The following is a 21147-nucleotide window of genomic DNA, read 5'->3' on the forward strand; positions in this document are numbered from 1 at the left end:
TTAATTCTTGGTATGAAAGTAGCTATGATGACATTATTATGTGTGATAGGCTATCATCCACTATCTGTTTGGATCGCCTGGTGAATACTTCATAGCTCGGTAACCAATCATGTGTGACTAGTTACTCTCAACCTTGCTTGGTAGAGTCCATGACCCAACCTTACTTGGTTATAACTAATATGGATCTTATATGATCCCCTTATATCTTGAATACTAATTTGTATATTTTCTTCCTTTCAATTTTTCAACTGTTTTAGATGTGATTATGATAACACAGTTCCAGTTCTTACTTGAAAACTTAGTTGGAAATGGTGGAGTCACCCACTTCTTGAGTGACATAACCATCATTGGTTAGACTAACTTCCTCGATGGATTTAGGAATCCATTGCTACCTTATTTTCTTTCTGATGTTATCTGCTTTTGCTTTCTTTTCATCTTCAATTCTACCCGTATTCATGCAATTCTTGGCTAGATGACCAAGTTTTGTACAAGTGAAACATCTTATGGTGGTATCTCTCTTCCTTGTGTGATGTTTAACATAGTTCGTGCCTGTGTGTCCATACTCTCCACAATAATGACATCTGCACCAGGTGTTATAGTCCCAACCAAATATTGCTTTCACAATTTTCTCTGCTAGATTGAATGACTTGGTTCTTTATTTTGATGCCTTGTGACCTTACTTCTTGCATTTGTGACATTTGCCTTCAAATTTTGGTTTCTCTTTACATTTATTATCTTTGTGACCATGCTGATTGCAATTGTAACATTTACCATTGAATTTTTCTTTTCCATCACTCCAACATTTGTTTGATGTATGACATATCTTACCATAGTGATTGCAAGTAGGTCTTTGATTCCTTTGAGCACCTTTTTTGGAGGATTCACCTTCTTCTTTGTATCCAATTCCTACTTTAGCTTTTTGTCTAGAGATTTTTCTTAGTTAGTTGATTCAATTGATTCATTTCTACTTGTGATTTCATCATTCTCTCATTGACTTGCTTTTCAATGCTTAGGTCATTTTTCAATCTTTCACTGATTTTCTTTTCAGATCTCAGCTCACTTTTCATTCATGCATACATACATCTATCTATATATCTATGTGGATATGATACAATACATTACATATATATATATATATATATATATATATATATATATATATCAATCCAATTTAAGAAATTACAAAGTCAACCAATATACAAGTTAACACCAATATTACAAAGTCGGCTCAAATGAAGACACTCAGATTCTGAAGACTGACTTGGTGAAGTTCTGAGACATGGTGACCACTGTCATTACTCGGTATCATCATGCATTTAGTAGACGTGGAAGCTCGGTCCATATTGATCATCTCATAGTAGTCTCGAACTTGGCCTGCACTAGTGACTTAGTAGATACTGTGTAACTTGGTAGAAACAGAGTTACACGTTTACCATGACTATACTCGTTAAACACTAATCATCTCATCGCTTGGTTAACACTGACTTCACTTCACATGAATTGATGGTTTAGTAGAAACTACGAAGCTTGGTAACCAATGAACTGCTGAATAAGAACTATAAGAGTTTACACTACCTGAATTTACCTGGTAACCACTAGAATGCTTGGTAGTAACTACAAAGCTTGGCGGCTACTGAATTACATGGAAAATGTTGTAGATTTTTCAATGAGCTTGGTAACCATACATAATCTGAATAAGTGTTTTCACTAATAACAAACTTGACTTAATATCAACAGTTCTTCCTTAGTCTTACTGAATATTAGAATATCATCCAAATAACCAATCACAAACTTACCCAAAAAATATTTTAGGACCTCATTCATCAACCGCATGAAAGTACTCAAAGCTTTATTCAAACCAAAAGGCATAACCAACTACTCATACAAATCATCTTTTGTTTTGAAAGCAGTTTTCCACTCATCACCTTCTTTGACTATGATCTGATGATAACCACTCTTCAAATCCATACTTAGCATAGGAAATCTATACTTTACTATTATCTTATTAATATCTCTAGAATTAGTACACATTCTTCATTTTCCATTCTTCTTAGGTACCAATACAATAGGTATAATAAATGGACTCAAGATTTCTCTAATCAAAACTTTCTTCAACACCTATTGTACCTTCCTATTAAGTTATTCATTCTTAGTATGTGTCAATCCATATGATGTTTTAATCGGCAAATTAGCTCTAGGAATCATATCCATACAATGACTTATATTCCTTATTGGCGATAAACCATCAAGGATATCTTTCACAACAATCTCGTTATACTCATTTAGCAAGTTTCTATTTTTTCTTGGCACTCGACTAACAATGCCAGCTTTTGTTGGTATTCGGCCTCTACCATCTTTTGTTGCTTGGTCCTTACTATTTTCAAGACCACTCAACTATTACTATCACAACTCAATCCTCTAGGAATTACATCAAAGAAAACTTGGTTCTTCTTCATTTCCTTCTCCAAATTTTTCCCATTAACCATTTAGATTCTAACAATAGTACAACTAGAACTTCAGTCAAAGGCAACAATGTGTTCTTGATTCCATTTACCCAAATAGCATATTGATTCAATCTACCATCATCCTATTTCCAAGGTCTCCATGGTCTACCCAACAGAATGTGGAAAAAATCCATAGGCATAATATCACACAAAACTTCATCAAAGTAGTGTCTAATTTTGAATTTCACAACACATTGTTCACTTACCAATAAATTATGCTCATCCTTGATCCATGAAACATGATAGGGTTTAGGGTGCCTCAATCTTTCCAATTGCAACTTCGTAACGAGCTCCTTAGATGCCAAATTTTTTGAACTTTCATTATCAATGATTACTTAACAACACTTCCCTACTATCCTACATCTAGTCTTGACAAGACTTCTCCTCAAGTTCTTCATCAACTTTCTCACTACATAGAATTCTTCACACCATCAAGTTTTCTCTAGCCTTAGGATCACTTAGAGGGTTCATAGGTTCACCTTGAACCATAACATTTATGTTACCACTTTCACTCTCACTAGAGTATTTATACTCAAAGTATATGTGCCCTTCTTCACCACATCTAAAACAATTACCACAAAAACCATGTCTAGGGTAAGAATTACCTCTTCCTTGGTAAGAGTTACCACCATTTTACTTAGTCTTGACTTTATCTTCACTCTTCCATTCATATTTACCCTTATCTTGCACCAAATTTTTAGATATGCTACTTTTTCCATAAGATCTATCTCTACCTCTCTAGTATCTACCACCTCTACCTCTTTTTATTTTCTCATGCTTCTTTGTGAAGATTTTATTAGCTTTTAGGGCATATTGGTATGCCTCCTACACACTATCCAATTTCACAAAGATTATCACATCTTGAATTCTAGATCTCAAACCATTTAGGTACTTGGAAACTTTCTCAACCTCATCCTCCACATGTCTAGATCTAATGTCCAATCTATAAAATTCCTCAATGTACTCCTTCATAGTCATGTCCTTTTGTCATCTTCCTCAACAAAGCAACTTGGTAATCAGTAGAAAGGAACTTCTTTTTTATCTTGTTCACCATTTTCAACTAGGTTCTGATCTTTTATTTTCCTCTTCTCTTTCTATTAGTTTGCAAATGCTCCCACCACAGTGATGTGTGACCTTTCATCCTGGTGAAGTTACAATCTTCACCTTCCTATTATTAGGAGTGTTTTCAAACTCAAAGAGCTTCTCCATATTAGAGATTCAATCCAACTCAATATTGGTATCCAAATTTCCATCATAAGGAATAACTTCCACAACATGATTTGAATGTGCCCTAGACAATACTCTCAACAATCTTTCATTATCTTAATCTTCTTCAGGCTCTAGATTAAGGTTTGGTGCCAATGTTTCATCATCACTGACATCATCAAGATGCACTCGTTTCCTCTTGTTTGTCTCCATAGCATCTAATATGGATGCAATTTTTCTTATGTCACTATCAATATTTCCTCTTCCTTGAACCATTTTGATGGACAAATTCTTGTAAGATTGTAACCCTCTACAAGTTATAGGTCAAATATCTAAATCTTCCACCCTAAAACCAAAAACCATTCAGGGTTTTATACACTCCAATCTCCTCAAGGATGAACCTCAAGCTCTAATACCACCTAACATAGGCATGGTTGGAGAATTAGGGCACAAGGTACACCTAACTATCTAACCACCTTGCTGAGTAAACACAACAGAAGAAAAACACATAGAACAACACCAAGGAGAGAGCGAAACAATAATATCTTTTTTGACTCATCAAATAATCTTGAAATATCTCAGTTGTGAGGCCTTCCAATTTGTAGCCAACAAGTTTACAAATTACAAACTCAAAACTCAATCCTTAGATCCTTGATTCTTCTTTCTGGCTTCATTATCACTTTTTCTAAGTCTGATCCACTACTAAACCTAGAGTTAGACACCTTTACTTATACTTGCCAAAATGGCTTACAAAAGATTCTATATCTCTACACAAGAGAAGGTCAAACTTACAATGATATGCACAATCCTTACATTAAATTCATAGCTCAAATTAAATAAACAAGTCAACTCATACTAGGAACCAATCATAGACAAACTTGATAAAAGAAGGAACTGAGCATCAACAAACCAATGAGCTCACTCGACACTTGAAGGAACTTAAAAACCATAGGACTTGGCCAACACAAGGAACTCAGTCATTACTGCAACTCGGAAACAACTACACTCGACCAATACAGGAAAATAGGAATAACTAATAGAATGAACAAAGATTAACATAATAGAGAGGCAACCCAAGATGTTTTTTCATTAGTGATGGACACCCACCTCTCTATGAACCTACACACATGAAGAAAATAAAATAGTTTGGATATTCTGGGGACATCCCTTAGTTAATTCCCTATTTCAACATTTCTACCTCCAAAATAGAAGAATAGACATGATAAAATGGTGATAGATAATTGTACTTAAAAGATAAATAAATGATATATCAATGCAAGAAAAAGATAGAGTATGATATATTATCAATAATACAAAATGTAATGAAATGAAGAGATTCATCTCAATAAAATGAAATCCAATAGACCAACATGGGATGAGATGAAAGTCAACATAAAGTACCAAGACACCCAATATGAGAGATATCAATCTAAATTTTCTACTGGATATGTAAGATATTTTATGAGTATTTGAAATAGAATCTAGAATACCTAATGAATTCCAAAAATGAAAGATATATTGAATCAAATCGTAATGGATGACATTCAAGGTAGCATATTTGAGTATTACATTCTAAAATATAGTAGTTTGTAATGCCTTGATAGAAATTTGTATGTCTTTAGATCTATGAACAAAAGTGTGTTATGAGGACATCTCTACAATACCTATGCATCTTGTGCCCAACAAGCCATGTAATCAAGATTCAAAGTGATTGGCGAATATGCATGAATTAATAATGTACAAATTAAGTCTTCAAAAAAGGTAGGGGTAATACTAAATGGAAAATTTCATTAGGGTACAAATGTAAACCATTACATTTTTCCTCAATCTAGAAATCATATCATATTAGAGAGAAAAGTGAACTAAAGTAAATATCTTGCATGACTTACCTATAGGGATTTTATCACATGGGGTTAGGTCCCCAAATAGGAATCCCTAAATTGTTACAAACCTTCATCCATCACAAAAGATGAAAATGAGCATTCTAGATGAAGGAGACAACCTATAAACCTAAGACCATTAATGGTATGCTACTATGGATGAAAAGTTTGTTGAGATCAGATTGAAAAGATGATTGTTGAGGGAGATTGTTGAAGAAGACTATATCATTCAATCATTGGTTTGCCACTGATGTCAAATCTGCTATTTTTTGGTAAGACAACTACTTATAAGATTTAAGTACTATCACTTATTTGATTGATGAAGAGGATTTGATCAAAAGACGTAACAATAGCACCTAGAGGAAAGGTTGAGTTATGATTATGTAATGAAGTACAAGAATTAGTTAAGACAGTGATGACATGATGTATTGATAATCTACTTAAGGTTGCAAAGGCTAGTTACACTAAGAAACTTTAGAAGAACAAGTTACACAAATTTTGTCTGCCAAGCTTGACCAAGTGGATAGTAGGTGCCAAGCAAAGTTAGTGCAAGCCGAGCAGAAAATTAGTTGGAGGCAAGTAAAAGTTCATTCTAGTGTATGTCGAGAAGAACAATGGATGCCAAGTAAAGTTTAGTTGATGCCAAACACCATTAAACTTTAGTTCGTGCAGAGTAATTTCATAATGGATGTCAAGAAACGCAATATATATCAAGCATCAGAAGCTAGATAATGTCAAGCTGCTACATTATTTAGAAGATCATGAACTTGATGAATCTAAGCCAACAAGTTTATTTTCTTGGATTATGTGAACCAGGTGGAAGATAAGGTTGATGAGCTGGTGGTACAAACTTGTAGGTGCACTTTCAGTACATCATTTTTTTAAAAACTTTTAAAGTTGCCTACCATAAAGAATTTCCCAAAAATTGTTCCCAGTATGCTTAACAAAGTTTCTATGAAGGATTGAATTATTTCTGGGTCCAAATATACAAATGTGGAAGCAAATAGAAGCCAAAGTTCATTTTTCCACCATAGAGAAGCACTTTTCTAATTTAGCACAATGGAGAAGTCAACTTGGGGTTTTCCACCAAAGGAAAAATGAAGTGTAGTGGAAAACTCATTTTCCACTACGACTTTCGTAGCACTTTTCTAATTTTCCACGATGGAGAAGCACTTTTCTAATTTTCCACATGGAGAAGCACTTTTCTATTTTTCCACAATGGAGAAGTCAACTTGGGGTTTTCCACCAAAGGAAAAATGAAGTGTAGTGGAAAACTCATTTTCCACTACGACTTTCGTAGCACTTTTCTAATTTTCCACCATGGAGAAGCACTTTTCTAATTTTCCACATGGAGAAGCACTTTTCTAATTTTCCACATGGAGAAGTCATTTTCTAATTTTCCATGGAGAAGCACTTTTCTGATTTTTCGCAATGGAGAAGTCAACTTGGGCTTTTCCACCAAAGGAAAAATGTGTAATGGAAAGCTCATTCTCTGCTTTACCTTTCGCAGTCATTTTCTAATTTTCCATTGGAGAAGCAAATATTTCATTTTCCAGCAAAAAGAAAAATGCATAGTGGAAAATTCATTTTCCACTACGACTTTCGTAGGCAAAGTCCAATTTTCCACATGAGGAGAGAAAAGGCAAATCTCAATCCAAGATGAAGGTATATGGGGTCTAGCATCAAGATTACTCTAGAAAGATAATTTGTGAATCAATCTACATCAAAATTGTGCCCACTACATGAAAATGGAAAATTCATTTTCCACTGCGACTTTCGCAGTCAAAGTTGAATTTTCCACCAAAGGGAGAAGACAAGAGTCAGATTTCCGCTATAAGAATTTCAGAGAATTTCTCCCAAATTTTAGCAGAGAATTAACATTTTAAGCATTGAAGATAAAATTGTTGCAGATTGAAGACATGGATTATAGAGCATTGAAAGAACAATGGCTGGAAATTTTATTTTATTAATTCTGATTTTGTTGCAGTCATATAGAGCAGAATTCAAAAATTCATATCTTTTTACTCATTGATTATTTTTCTGATCGCTCTTGTCAAGATGAAGATAACTAAGTTTGGAAGAACATATCAAAAAATGAGCTGAATCCAACGGTGGAATAAAAAGATATGCCCCACGAAAAATGGCTCATTTTTACCTGGCAGAACTATTTATTTTGCTCTCCACTCAAATCAGAGAATTTGGGTATTATTTTCTGAATATATTCAATCAGACCATTGTTGTGTTCAATTTTGGACATTATCTTGCATCTTGTGTCAAATAATGAATGTGTTGTAGATCAGAGTATTTGCACATATTCCTATTGCATAAACTTGAATATTAAATCTTCATTTCTTCATTGCATTCACATAATTTTCATCTATATTGCATTACCGATATCAAGAAGTCATAGGAGTTGTGGATTCTTGGCATTGGCTAGATTTAGGAGTTAAAATCTACCTGAGTTAGTTCTGTCTAAGGCTGGCTTGGTTTTCCTCTTTCGTTCTTGGGTTAAGAACGTACCCAATTAGTTTAGGAACAAACAAATTCATTGAATATCATTGATAAGGGAGCTGTACCTTTTAATTCAGAAGAAATCTATCAACCTCATGATAGATTATCCAACTATTGGTATCAAATTGTTTCTCACAGGTTCGGGCATTTAAGAGTTACATTGGAAAGAACAATTTGTTTACCAACAGATTTTTGGCGACTCTCTTGGGGAAGTGGAAAAGAAGATTAGTGGTGAAGTTTTACTTCCTCAATTTATATTATTATCTCTACTTGAGATTGGCGACTCTATTTTGATTCTCATCATTTCTGGTTGAAGAGTCCAGTGCTTTCATTTTTAGAATTATTACTATCTCTACTTGCAGGAGATTGGTGACTCTGTTATTAAAAGACCATGCCCATTAAAGTTGTGAAAGGAAGAAGGCCAGATCCTTCTTTGATTGAACTTCATCAAACTCAAGATCCAATCTTGCGTGATCTTTTTGATGATTTTAGAGAAAGCATTACCCATGGAAGAAAAATGAATTTGAGCGTTGAAGAAGATCATGCACCAGTCCTTTTATGGAAAAGTGTTTGTGCCAAGTATCACAAATTAAAGGAGCTGGAAATAAAATCAAAGTTATTGCAGCATTGTAGAGAAAGGGTGTTGCAGCTAAGAAAAGAATTGAAGGTAGATAATAATGAGATTGTAGAAGTTCTGCACCATCACATCTCCTATAATTTTTGAGTCCTGAGCGAACAAGAGGTTCAACCAAGAAAGAAAACCCACATTCAAAGAGATAGAAGCTGAAAGTGATTTCAATTTACAATTTCTTTGGACTACGTTTAAACAAAGCATTGCTGAAGCTGAAAAGAAGAGATTAAGTCTTTCCGAAAATCATCAATCCACTATGTTGTTAAGGTGTGTATACCAGCAGTACTTTAATGTCCAAGACCAAAGAAATGGGAGTTACATTTCAGCAAATGTGCCTAAAGAAGAACTAGTAAATCAAGAACCAATGTCAGTTAATTGTTCAGTTCTTGGAGAGCGAGAGATACCCCAGCTTCCAAAGGCACAAATTCCAATGGGCAAAGACACTCTTGATAGTGGCTGGGAAATGGTAAGTGAAATAGAAAATGAAGATTTGTCTATGGTTTCTTTTGTTCCCGAGGTTACAAGTTTCAGAGTCGATGAAAATGATGATCATCTTTTACATAAAGTTTCTTTTGAAAATCATCCTTTGGTTTGTACACAAGCGGAATATGAAACTTTTAAGTTTGAAGAAGATGATATTAAAAATGATTTTCGATCTTCACAAGTTTATGATGATCCTGTATTAGAATCATTTTCTTTTGATGAAAGTACAAAGTTAAACATTCCCAACAAACTATATATCAACGGAAAGGCTGGATCATGTTTCAATGATTATCAAATTAAGTCTAAAATTTTTGTTGAAGAAAAGGGTGTAAGAACAGATTTTGTACAAAGATCTTCAGTACCTTGCAATGTGTTGCAGCATCATGAAGATGATAAAGAGCTAGATTATATTTTTATTTGCCATGAAATAGAAGCTAATCGAGTCTTGGTGCCTGCCAAATGTAAGTCTTCTTCTACAACTAATTCAAGTATTGAAGTTTTGAATTTGGATAGGGAGTTTTCAAACTTGATAGCTACTAGAAGGGATGAAGTTACTTCAGTCCAGATTGACCCTATGTGTGATGAAGAATCATTTTACTTCAGCCTGGATTTGAAATCTAAAAGTTCTATTCAAACTGACTGTGATAAAGGTGCATATGATGGAACATCATTTTCAGAACCATTTGAGTATCCTAAATTTTTCAATATTGTTTCAGATGTTGGAATCTCTATTAAAAATGATGTTGTAGAAAGAGATGAAGGTGAGTGTGTTCCTGTACCAAATTCAAAATCTTTATACCTTTCTTCCTCACAAAAAATGATTAATGGTGCAAGAAGTAATGTGCAAGAAGGCACAGATGAACCAGAAATATATGATGAGCGATGGTTGTTTGGAAGAGAATTCTGGGCCACATATTTTCAGCGTACCTTTGGATTCAGTTTTGATTATGATGAAGTTGCCAAGGGAGAATGTTTTTGGTTTAACTTGCTGGAGCATAATTTTCTTTTCCGAAAAGGTTCATACTTCTCCCTTTCGGTTAATGGCCATGTGTGAGTTTCTTCCTTCTTGCTCTTCTTTTGGTGAGGTCTCCTCACCTATATTTGTAAATAAGCTTTTGTTTCCACAGTTTTGGTGTGCATAGCTTAGTGTTTCCTGCTTTCTCAGTTTTGGTTTTTCCTTACTCCCTCCGCCCTCCTAGCAAGCAATTCTTTGATGGTCTTCTTTGTGCTTAGACTCTGTAACCCAATGGATAGGCACTTGTCTTTAGCTAGAGATTCTAGATTCTTTATGCACTTTGTAGCACATAATCCCCATTCAGACCCAGCTGTAGGTGCACTTTCAGTATGTCATTTTTTAAAAAACTTTTAAAGTTGCCTACCATAAAGAATTTCCCAAAAATTGTTCCCAGTATGCTTAACAAATTTTCTATGAAGGATTGAATTATTTCTGGGTCCAAATATACAAATGTGGAAGCAAATAGAAGCCAAAGTTCATTTTTCGACCATGGAGAAGCACTTTTCTAATTTTCCACAATGGAGAAGTCAACTTGGGGTTTTCCACCAAAGGAAAAATGAAGTGTAGTGGAAAACTCATTTTCCACTACGACTTTCGTAGCACTTTTCTAATTTTCCACCATGGAGAAGCACTTTTCTAATTTTTCACATGGAGAAGCACTTTTCTGATTTTCCACAATGGAGAAGTCAACTTGGGATTTTCCACCAAAAGAAAAATGTGTAATGGAAAGCTCATTCTTTGCTTCACCTTTCACAGTCATTTTCTAATTTTCCATTGGAGAAGAAAATATTTCATTTTTCAGCAAAAAGAAAAATGCATAGTGGAAAATTCATTTTCCACTACGACTTTCGCAAGCAAAGTCCAATTTTTCACATGAGGAGAGAAAAGGCAAATCTCAATCCAAGATGAAGGTATATGGGGTCTAGCATCAAGATTACTCTAGAAAGATAATTTGTGAATCAATCTACATCAAAATTGTGCCCACTACATGAAAATGGAAAATTCATTTTCCACTGCGACTTTCGCAGTCAAAGTTGAATTTTCCACCAAAGGGAGAAGACAAGAGTCAGATTTCCGCTATAAGAATTTCAGAGAATTTCTCCCAAATTTTAGTAAAGAATTAACATTGTAAGCATTGAAGATAACATTGTTACAGATTGAAGACATGGATTATAGAGCATTGAAAGAACAATGGCTGGAAATTTTATTTTATTAATTCTGATTTTGTTGCAGTCATATAAAGCAGAATTCAAAAATTCATATCTTTTTACTCATTGATTATTTTTCCGATCGCTCCAGTCAGGATGAAGATAACTAAGTTTGGAAGAACATATCAAAAAATGAGCTCAATCTAATGGTGGAATAAAAAGATATGCCCCACGAAAAATGGCTCATTTTTACTTGGCAGAACTATTTATTTTGTTGTCCACTCAATGAAGGAAAGATTTTGATATTGATTTAACATATTTAAATGTCAATTGTTAACATATAATTTAAATATGTTAATATCTATCATTATTAACTTTAAAAGTTAATAAGCATATCAGTTTTCAAAAGGAAAAATATGAGAAGTCGAAGAGACAAGATCAGTTACAGAACTGAAAAGTCACTAGAAGAAACCAAACAGTTGCTGGAAAATGTATTTATTGTAAAACCTTTTCCATTGAGAGGGGCTTCTTTTCTGCAAGAGTAGGTATTGCTAGAGTAGAGGGAAGACAGTAGTTTATTTTATGCATTTCATTTAATGCATTGATTTCTATAATAGATTTGGCCAGAGTTGCAGGCAAATAAAAATCAGAGCATTGTATTTTTTGTGTTCAAAACAAAGAAGAGTTTTGCTTCAAATCAGAGAATTTGGGTATTATTTTCTGAATATATTCAATCAGAGCATTGTTGTGTTCAGTTTTGGACATTATCTTGCATCTTGTGTCAAATAATGAATGTGTTGTAGATCAGAGTATTTGCACATATTCCTATTGCATAAATCTGAATATTAAATCTTCATTTCTTCATTGCATTCAAATATTTTTCATCTATATTGCATTACCGATATCAAGAAGTCATAGGAGTTGTGGATTCTTGGCATTGGCTAGATTTAGGAGTTAAAATCTGCCTGAGTTAGTTATGTCTAGGGCTGGCTTGGTTTTCCTCTTCCGTTCTCAAGTTAAGAATGTACCCAATTAGTTTAGGAACAAACAAATTCATTGAATATCATTGATAAGGGAGCTGTACCTTTCAATTCAGAGGAAATCTATCAACCTCGTGATAGATTATCCAACTTTTGGTATCAAATTGTTTCTCATAGGTTCGGGCATTTAAGAGTTACATTGGAAAGAACAATTTGTTTACCAACAAAACTTCAAGGTAAATTGTTTTTAGGCGAATTCAAAGTGGATTTTAGGAGAAGTTTCTAGAAGAGATGTGGAATGTGGGGTAGATACATTGTATCCTACCTAATCCATCTTAACCCTAAATTGGATGATGGAGAATGAGCACCAAAATATCTTAATTTCCTATTTATAGGAATGATTGGTCATGAAGCAAAGTTTTCATGTGCAAGAACCCTTTTGCTTCATCGGGTGACCTAAGAGAAGAGTCTACAATGGCATGTTAAGCCAAAAGGCTTAAGGAGATGAATGCTTGAAGGGTGAACAAGCTATCAAAGCTGCAAAGTATGAAGGCCAAGCAGAATTGAGGACTAAATAGAGATATGTAATCTACAAATGAAGTTGTAAGTTGTATCAAATCAAGCCTTACTATTACTCTCTAATAATTGTATCAGACTAGGGTAAATCCTTTGGATTAAGGTTGACCTAATAGTCATTTGTAAATCCTTTAACTTGGTGACATTCCAAGTGAATAGTCTAAAGTCCTCTAATAAGGCTCACATCTAACAAGGTGATTGAAATCCTTTAACAAGGTCACATTTAATAGTGTGTATTGTAACCTTTAACGCGGTTGACCTTTCATAGGGCATCACTTCAAAAGAGTGAAAAGAGTAGCATGTTACTAGTGGTTTTTCCCAAATTTGGTTTCCACATAAATCATTGTGTCAAGTGTGTTGATGAATCTATTATGTTTCATGTTTACATTTCTGCAAGTTGATTTGACAGTAACCTACAAGTTTTAAGTGATTGCATAATCTTATGGATGCATGCATGAGTATAAATTTTTAATGGATTCACTAAGCTATGAAATTTTTTATTTATAACATCTAGAGCTTGGATAATTGATTCACCCCCTCTCCCAGTTATTCTAAAGTATTCCAACAAAGTTATAGTATGCTATATAACAATATGATAGGGAAATTTTGATACTTCTCTAATACACATACACATTTCTAGATAAACATGATAGGATAGATTTGGATGGTTCAATGACATGCCTAGTGAATGTAGATAGGTATGGGATATGGAAGCTTTAGATGCTATCAATATGTGTAGTGTAAGGTAGAAAGGTGTATGATAGGGAATGATTAAGACATTGAGATACTGGGTTGACCCCTACAAAGGAAGACACTTAGATAAAGGGTTGACCCCCACAAAGGAGAACAATAAGGTAGTGGATTGTCCACCACAAAGGAAAAGATTGAGATCTAAATAATTAAATTCTATGATAAAAACATGTGATGTGGTGACAACATGATTTTAAGATAGTTGAATTAGACATAGATAAAAAAAATCCTTCCTTGGAATGGATTAATTTATTGAGATGGGAGAAACAAAATTTTAAGGAGAGAAGAAACATTGTATCATGTCGACACATTATATGTTTTCATAGCCTGCCACTTCATGACAACACACATAATTTTCACAACATCTGCACAGAGACAAGGATATCTCATAGATTGGCATCAAAAAACTAGAAGAGAAATATATACATGTTCTTACGGGATATTTTATCACTTTTAATCCTAGCTTAGATCTAATGAAAAAGAATGAAAGATGAAGATAAAGGAAAATAAGAATTTGGGTCAACATGGAAGGATTATATAAATTCCTCCAACACTTTGCATTATACCAAAATATCAAAAATTAAAGATATGAAATAAGAAAAAATAGATAGCAAATAGAAGAATATACTTGGAAGTGTAAAAGTGCAAACCTATGTCACCGTTTTGTAAAGGAAAAGGATGATAAACCACAAAATGAGCAATTTTAATGACATAAAAGTGGCATTTGTGTTTAGAAATTGAAAATGATGTAAATCTAATGAAATGTGAAAAATTGGATCAAGTTTATGGGAATAATTTTTTTAAAATACTTTTGAGCAAGGAATTATGCATTTTTAAAAATTTTGAGTCTTTTTTTATTTGCAAAAAATATGGCGTGTAGTTCCCATAAAACAAGTATATGCAAATAGTATTTTTTTCTTCGATTTCAAAATATTTTATAGATGATGTGTATATCTGGTGCAAAAAAAAAGGAATATTGGTAGGATCTAGAGCTTGCCTATCCCATGCCTACTTACATTCACTAGGCATGTCATTAAACCATCCAACTATAAATTTCATATCCTGGGAAGGGGACTCTCTCCTCTAGTGCTAGATATAAATTTTAGAATTTTTTGATATGATTTGCTATTTTTTTCTTTTTTTTGGAGTAGCGCCTTCTTGAATGTTAAATTTTTTGCTTGTAATATTTTTAAAATTATAGCATATTATAAATAATCAAAACACTATGAAATTTATATGATGATAATCTTGAATCTTAAATCTTAAAAAGGGTAATTTTAGTTTTTGAAGAAAGTTGAATTTTTATGGAGAGATGAGATTTGGCCAAAATAGGTTTGGTAGTCCTTTATGGTTACATATATATGTGCTATAATGTGAGGTTAACATTATGTGATTGTTGTTTTAATTAATAATTTTTAGTGATGTCAGCATATTTATTTTTTAGCCTTTGGTGTATCAATTTAACCAACTCAGTGTATCAATCAATGTGTATTTATAGTTTGTGTATCAATTTATGCATTCACCAACTATATTTGGTGCAATCTACATCATGGTAGATTGTATATTTTTTCATTCAACCCTATCTAGATGTGTATATGGTTTTGATCCCAAATATGTAATTTTGTGATTTGTTGCATATATTTGGTGGAACTAAATGATTGGGTCAAGGTCTTGTATATTGGACTAAAGTGTCACATGTTTTAGTTAGTTGAGATGGTTGTCATTTAATTCCTTTTCACCATGCAAGAATGTTCGGGTGCAACCTAATCCAAGTTTTTTTGCCAACCTTATCTAGATATCATCATGGTGTATATGAAGGGAGAGCAATTCAAGTATTTAAAAGAAAATCCACAAATATACAAGTATATCACATATGTTTCTTTTGTGGATTATATATGAAGTGACTAAGAATCTATGCAAAATACATGTGTTCAAACAAATAAGTTGTAGATCTTAGATGTGTACTCTATCCATGTTCATTTCTTCCATGAATGAGCCCCTATGTATTGGTAGTGAATATTATTCTACCAATACTAAGTCATCTAGCAGTGAGCCTTCTTACAATGAGCATGTTATTTGGCAATGAGCCTCTTGTCTCAAGCCACATTTTCGTGTCATCTTAATAAATATGTTCATATTTCATGATAATTAGCTTCTTCATGGTTTTTCCTAGTTTGGACTTTCTACATAGAGTCTAGTATTTTCTATTTTGGTGTTTAAGTTTATTTCATTCTTATATTTTGTTGTGGATATTTGATGTGTTAAATAAAAAAAATCTTAAGTTGTTATTGGGATTTTTTTAGTGTTAATTGAAGGAGAGAAAAATTGTAAAGTTGTGTAGGAATAAATGATCCATCCCCCTCTTACTTGTTTGACTTCTTTAATAATTTGTATTAGATCTTGGTTCCTTGGTAAAGATCTTAACCATTTTGGATAGATCCAATGGTGCCCACAATGACTATTCCTATGTTTGGTGAATCAAACTACAATTCATAGAATGGTTAGATGAAAGGATGCCTAGTATTTGTTGGTCACGACTCACAATATGTGGAAGTATGTGGAAACAAAGTATTATTTGCTTATTTAATGGATTGACTAATCATGATAAAATTGAAAAATATTTGGAGAATAAAAAGATGAGGTATGCTACTACTAGTTTTTTATCAAAGACGAGATTGGATGAAGTTAGTTCTTTGAAGATTGCTTATGATGTTTAGGATAAGTTGAAAGAGATCTATGAAGGAAATGAAAGAGAATCTCAGATATTTGAAAGAAACAAAAGATATTGGACTATGGTACCTACGAAAGTCATATTTTTGTCCAATGACATGTATAGATGAAGATTAGGTAGTTTGTGTGGACAATGGAAGGAGTGCTAGTGGTGGAGCTCATTTTTTGGGCTCTTGGTTAGTTGCTTCATCAAGCAAGAAGTAGGATTATGTAACACTATCTACTGCTATATCAGAATATATTGTAGCATCCTCATGTTGTGCTCAAGTTTTATGAATGAAACATACTTTGAAGGATATAGGAACCAATTTTTATGAGCCAATTCCTATCAAGTGATAAATGTTATCAATATGTCAAAAAATCCAATTTAATGCATTGAATAACAAAACATATTGACATCATCTACATCACTTTAACATGGAGAAAGTTGAGCAAGGTGGAGTGAAACTATAGTATGTCCCCACAAAGGAGAAAATTGTTGACATATTCACCAAACCTTTGTGCAAAAACACTTTTGAGTATTTAAGAGGGAAATTAAGCATTATGCCTCTTGTTAGTGTTCACTAGGTGCATTAGTATGTGCATTTATCCAATGCTTTGCATATATATCTTTCTAGATTGGTGCTTTGAGAATTTCTCTCAAAGTAAGAAGAGTATTATAGAAAGTAGGATCTTGTTTGGCACTTTGTCATTTTTGTAAAAGGGTGAGAAAGTCGGATATCATATGTTTTAGTTGCTAGTTATAGATATTGGTTGTGTTGTTAATTTTTATTGGTGTATGTTGTAATCCATGAAAAAGTAGGAGATTGCTAGAATATGATGTATTAGTTATTGTGTAGCTAACTTGTTGGTCTATTGGTTGATGTGTATCAATAGTTTGTGCATCAGTTCGTACATTCATTGAATTGCTTTGGTGTTATCTACATTGTGGTATATCATACATGTTTTTTTGTTCTATCTTATATAGATTGGTATATGATTTTGGTCCTATCTATGTATTTTTAACATGCTACATATATCCATTGGAATTGAATGCTTCAAGTTTCCAATTCCAATTCAGTGGTCAGAAATTCACTATACATGTGTCAAGAGTGCACACACTCATCAATGTCCTATTTGTTTTTGCTCACATTTTTGTAACAAGTTTCTCTATACATCCTCTTTCTAGATCTATGATTTTTATTTGACTATTTGTTTCACATTCATTGATTTACACTATTCATTTCAATTTTGGACCTTCTAACCCTAGATTCCTCACCTTTTTTTTGATGTGTCAGTCCAACTCAAAAGAGAGTTCTATTTCGCATGTAGAAACTAGTGAACACCCATTTTCATACATTACATTGATTATATTCTAATGATAGTCATTTCCCTTAACTTTGTATGTAATTTGTAATTTGGACATATATAAGCATACTTATATAACATAGACAATTATTCTATGTGTATCACCTTTGGCTATGTAGAAGGAACACTCGTAGAGGTTCTCATCCTTGGACATTTAGTGCAATTTATAATTTTATAGCTTTATATCAGATGACTTAAACATCATACACACACTCTTGATTCCTAGGGTAAAAGTGTTAAATAGTAAAAGTGGACTTACTTTTTTTAAGCTTAATTTTTTCTTTAGTGTTTGATGCTTAAGGTGGGCCACTTCATATTTACATGAGCTATAATATGTCAATTTCTAACAACTGATATGATAATAATCCTCATGAGAATGGGGATAATTACAAGAATGCCTAGTCGAAAGATAAGAGTAGAAAACTATATCACCATTACATGAGAATAAAGCTTTATATAAATGATACACATGCAATAGGTACATATTCTAAGGGGGGATAATTGCATTTTGATCAATATTGCCCTCTTCAATCATTGAAAACTCAGCCCTAATATTATATAAAATCTACAATTATGTAGAAATATTGAGGATTGATAAAAGTTGTTTCTTAGGGTGGTTCCTACCCTAACTATACAACTATTTATCTACATAATATTAGATCATCTTCCTATTTCCATTCGTTCAACTCTCAAAATATATTATGAATATTATCACACTAGTTTTAGAGTTAGGGCTATTGTTAGGGTTAGAATTAGAGTTAGAATTAGAGTTAGAATTAGGGTTTAGGTTACAAATATAGGGTTAGGGTTAGAATTAGAGTTAGAATTAGGGTTCAGGTTACAAAAATAGTTAGGGTTAGGGTTAGAATTAGAATTAGGGTTTGAGTTAGAGCTAGAGTTAGAATAAGGGTTAGAGTTAGAGTTGAAGTAAGGGTTATAACTAGGGTTAGGGTTAGTGTTAAAATTAGATTTAGGGTTAGAGTTAGAGAAAGGGGTAGAGAAAGGGTTAGATTTAGGGTTATGGTTAAGGTTAGGTTTATATTTAGAGTTAGGGTTGTATATAGAGTTACATTAGGGCTAAGGTTAGGGTAAGGGTTTGACTCAGGGTTAAAGTTAGAGTAAGGGTTAGGGTTTTAGTCAAGATTAAAGTAAGGGTTAGAGTTTTCAGACAGGGTTAAGGTTAAGGTTAGAGTTAGAGTTAGGGTTAGGGTTTTAGTCAAGATTAAACTAAGGCTTAGGCTTAGGGTTAGGGTTAGAGTCTAATTGTGGTAGAGTTAGATTGACACTTAGAGTTAGATTTTTCATTGTTTTTTACTATGTTATGATATTTACCATTGAAAACAACATGAATTCACACTTCTTCTTTTTTTTGGTAAAAATTTGTGGTGTTTTTACAATTTTGAAAAAAAAAAAGTCGAAAGTACATTTTGTCAAGAAAACAGCCACGCTTAATAGAAAGCACCCTCTTTAACTAAGCATAATCTTCATAGATAACACTTAATCATTTACCAAATCAATGTTGACAAAGGGCGTATAGTTTCGATGCATATGGCAGCACTATCCGTATTCTATAATTTATATGAGAAAAGAAACCCAAATTACCATGAGGTGAAGGATTTAGGGGAGTGAAGAGATTCCCTTGCATTGGTGACGCAACGCTGTGGTGGGGCGAGCAGCGAAGAACAGAGTTGACTTGGTCCAGTGGAAAGCAGAGTACATCCATCCATTTTAGAGATTCACCAAACACATGCCATGTGGAAAAACAGCTGAGGTCTGAGGTCTAGTTGTACAAATTACAACTTTTAGGGTTGTTCGAGTAGGGAGTTATGAGCTGTTTTCTCCGGCAGAGGTCCCCACTTCTGTCACAACGTTACTCATTTCAAGTAACAAAGAAAGACATTGATTTTATGTATTCTGCAGTTGCACCCAAAAGATGCCTCCTGTAGCTGACGCACCGTGGACCGTCCCTCTGCCCTTTTTAACTTGTTTGGAGTGAAGTTGATCCATGGTAAAGCCATGACGGGGCCCTTGTCCCTCAAGCTAGAAAGGCATCAGCTAACTCTTTTTCCACTCCTCTTCAATCTAGTGGTAGTGGGAAGGGGTTCAGAGCCAAGCTGTATATGTATCCTATGCTGCAAAACATTACGTACCTGGTAGCATGAACAGGATTAACATTTTAGGGTGATTGTTGATGTTGGTGTGACATGTCTTCTAGCTTCTAGTTTATATATAGATAAATGAGAGATTATGTATAACTCTTATTTTACTCGATTGGTAAGTCTCATCTAAAGAATTCAAGAGCATGTTACATATGTCTTACATTGCCAAGCATTAGGTACTAGAAGAGAGGACTCAGTGTTGCGTGTCTTTCAATAGTTGTCATAGCACTTGTTAACTTCATGCCTAATATAACTCCTAGTTTATATATAGACTAATGAGAGATTATATATAACTCTTATTTTATTCGATTGGTAAGTCTCATCAAAAGAATTCAAGAGCATGCTACATATGTCTTACATTACCAAACATTAGGCACTAGAAGAGAGGACCCATAGTTGCACGCCTTTCAATAGTTGCCATAGCACTTGTTAACTTCATGCCTAATATAAGTTCTAGTTTATATATAGACTAATGAGAGATTATATAACTCTTATTTTACTAAAACGGTAAGTCTCATCAAAAGAATTCAAGAGCATGCTACATATGTCTTACATTGCCAAAGATTAGGTACTAGAAGAGAGGACCCATAGTTGTGTGTCTTTCGATAGTTGTTATAGCACTTGTTAACTTCATGCCTAATATTCTTCTCCAAAATTCTACCAATAGTTATGGGTTTAAGTTGTGTTGTTGATAATGAATAACTCTAATTGAATGAAATGTATCACTTATACCTAAAAAGAAAGAAATCATGTGATGTCATATTAGTGCATCAATAAAACATTAATGGGTGTAGAAGTATTGGTCTCACTTTTTTGGACCTAAATCTCATCGAAAGGATTCAAGACCATGCAACATATGTCTTAAGCTGCCAAACATGAGGTACTAGAACACATGACCCATAGTCGTGTGTCTTCCAATAGTTGTCATAGCACTTGTTGACTTCATGACTAATAGTCTTCTACAATACTTATGGCTTTAAGTTGTATCATTGATAATGACTACCTCCAATTGAATGAAATGTATTATTTAGAACTAAAAGGAAACAAATTGTGTGATGCCATATCAGTGCATCAATAAAACATTATTGAGTGCACAAGTATTGGTCTCACTTTGTTGGAACTTTTTGGATGCCTTACCAAAAGCATCATAATACAACATCATATTTCAAGTTATTACTTTGAAATAGGTTTAAGTAGGGAACTTGTTAAGTGTGCTATTGTAAATAA

This window comes from Cupressus sempervirens, chromosome 11 (assembly GCF_028749045.1).
Source record: "Cupressus sempervirens isolate cs-2001-9-10 chromosome 11, ASM2874904v1, whole genome shotgun sequence".
Lineage (NCBI taxonomy): Eukaryota > Viridiplantae > Streptophyta > Pinopsida > Cupressales > Cupressaceae > Cupressus > Cupressus sempervirens.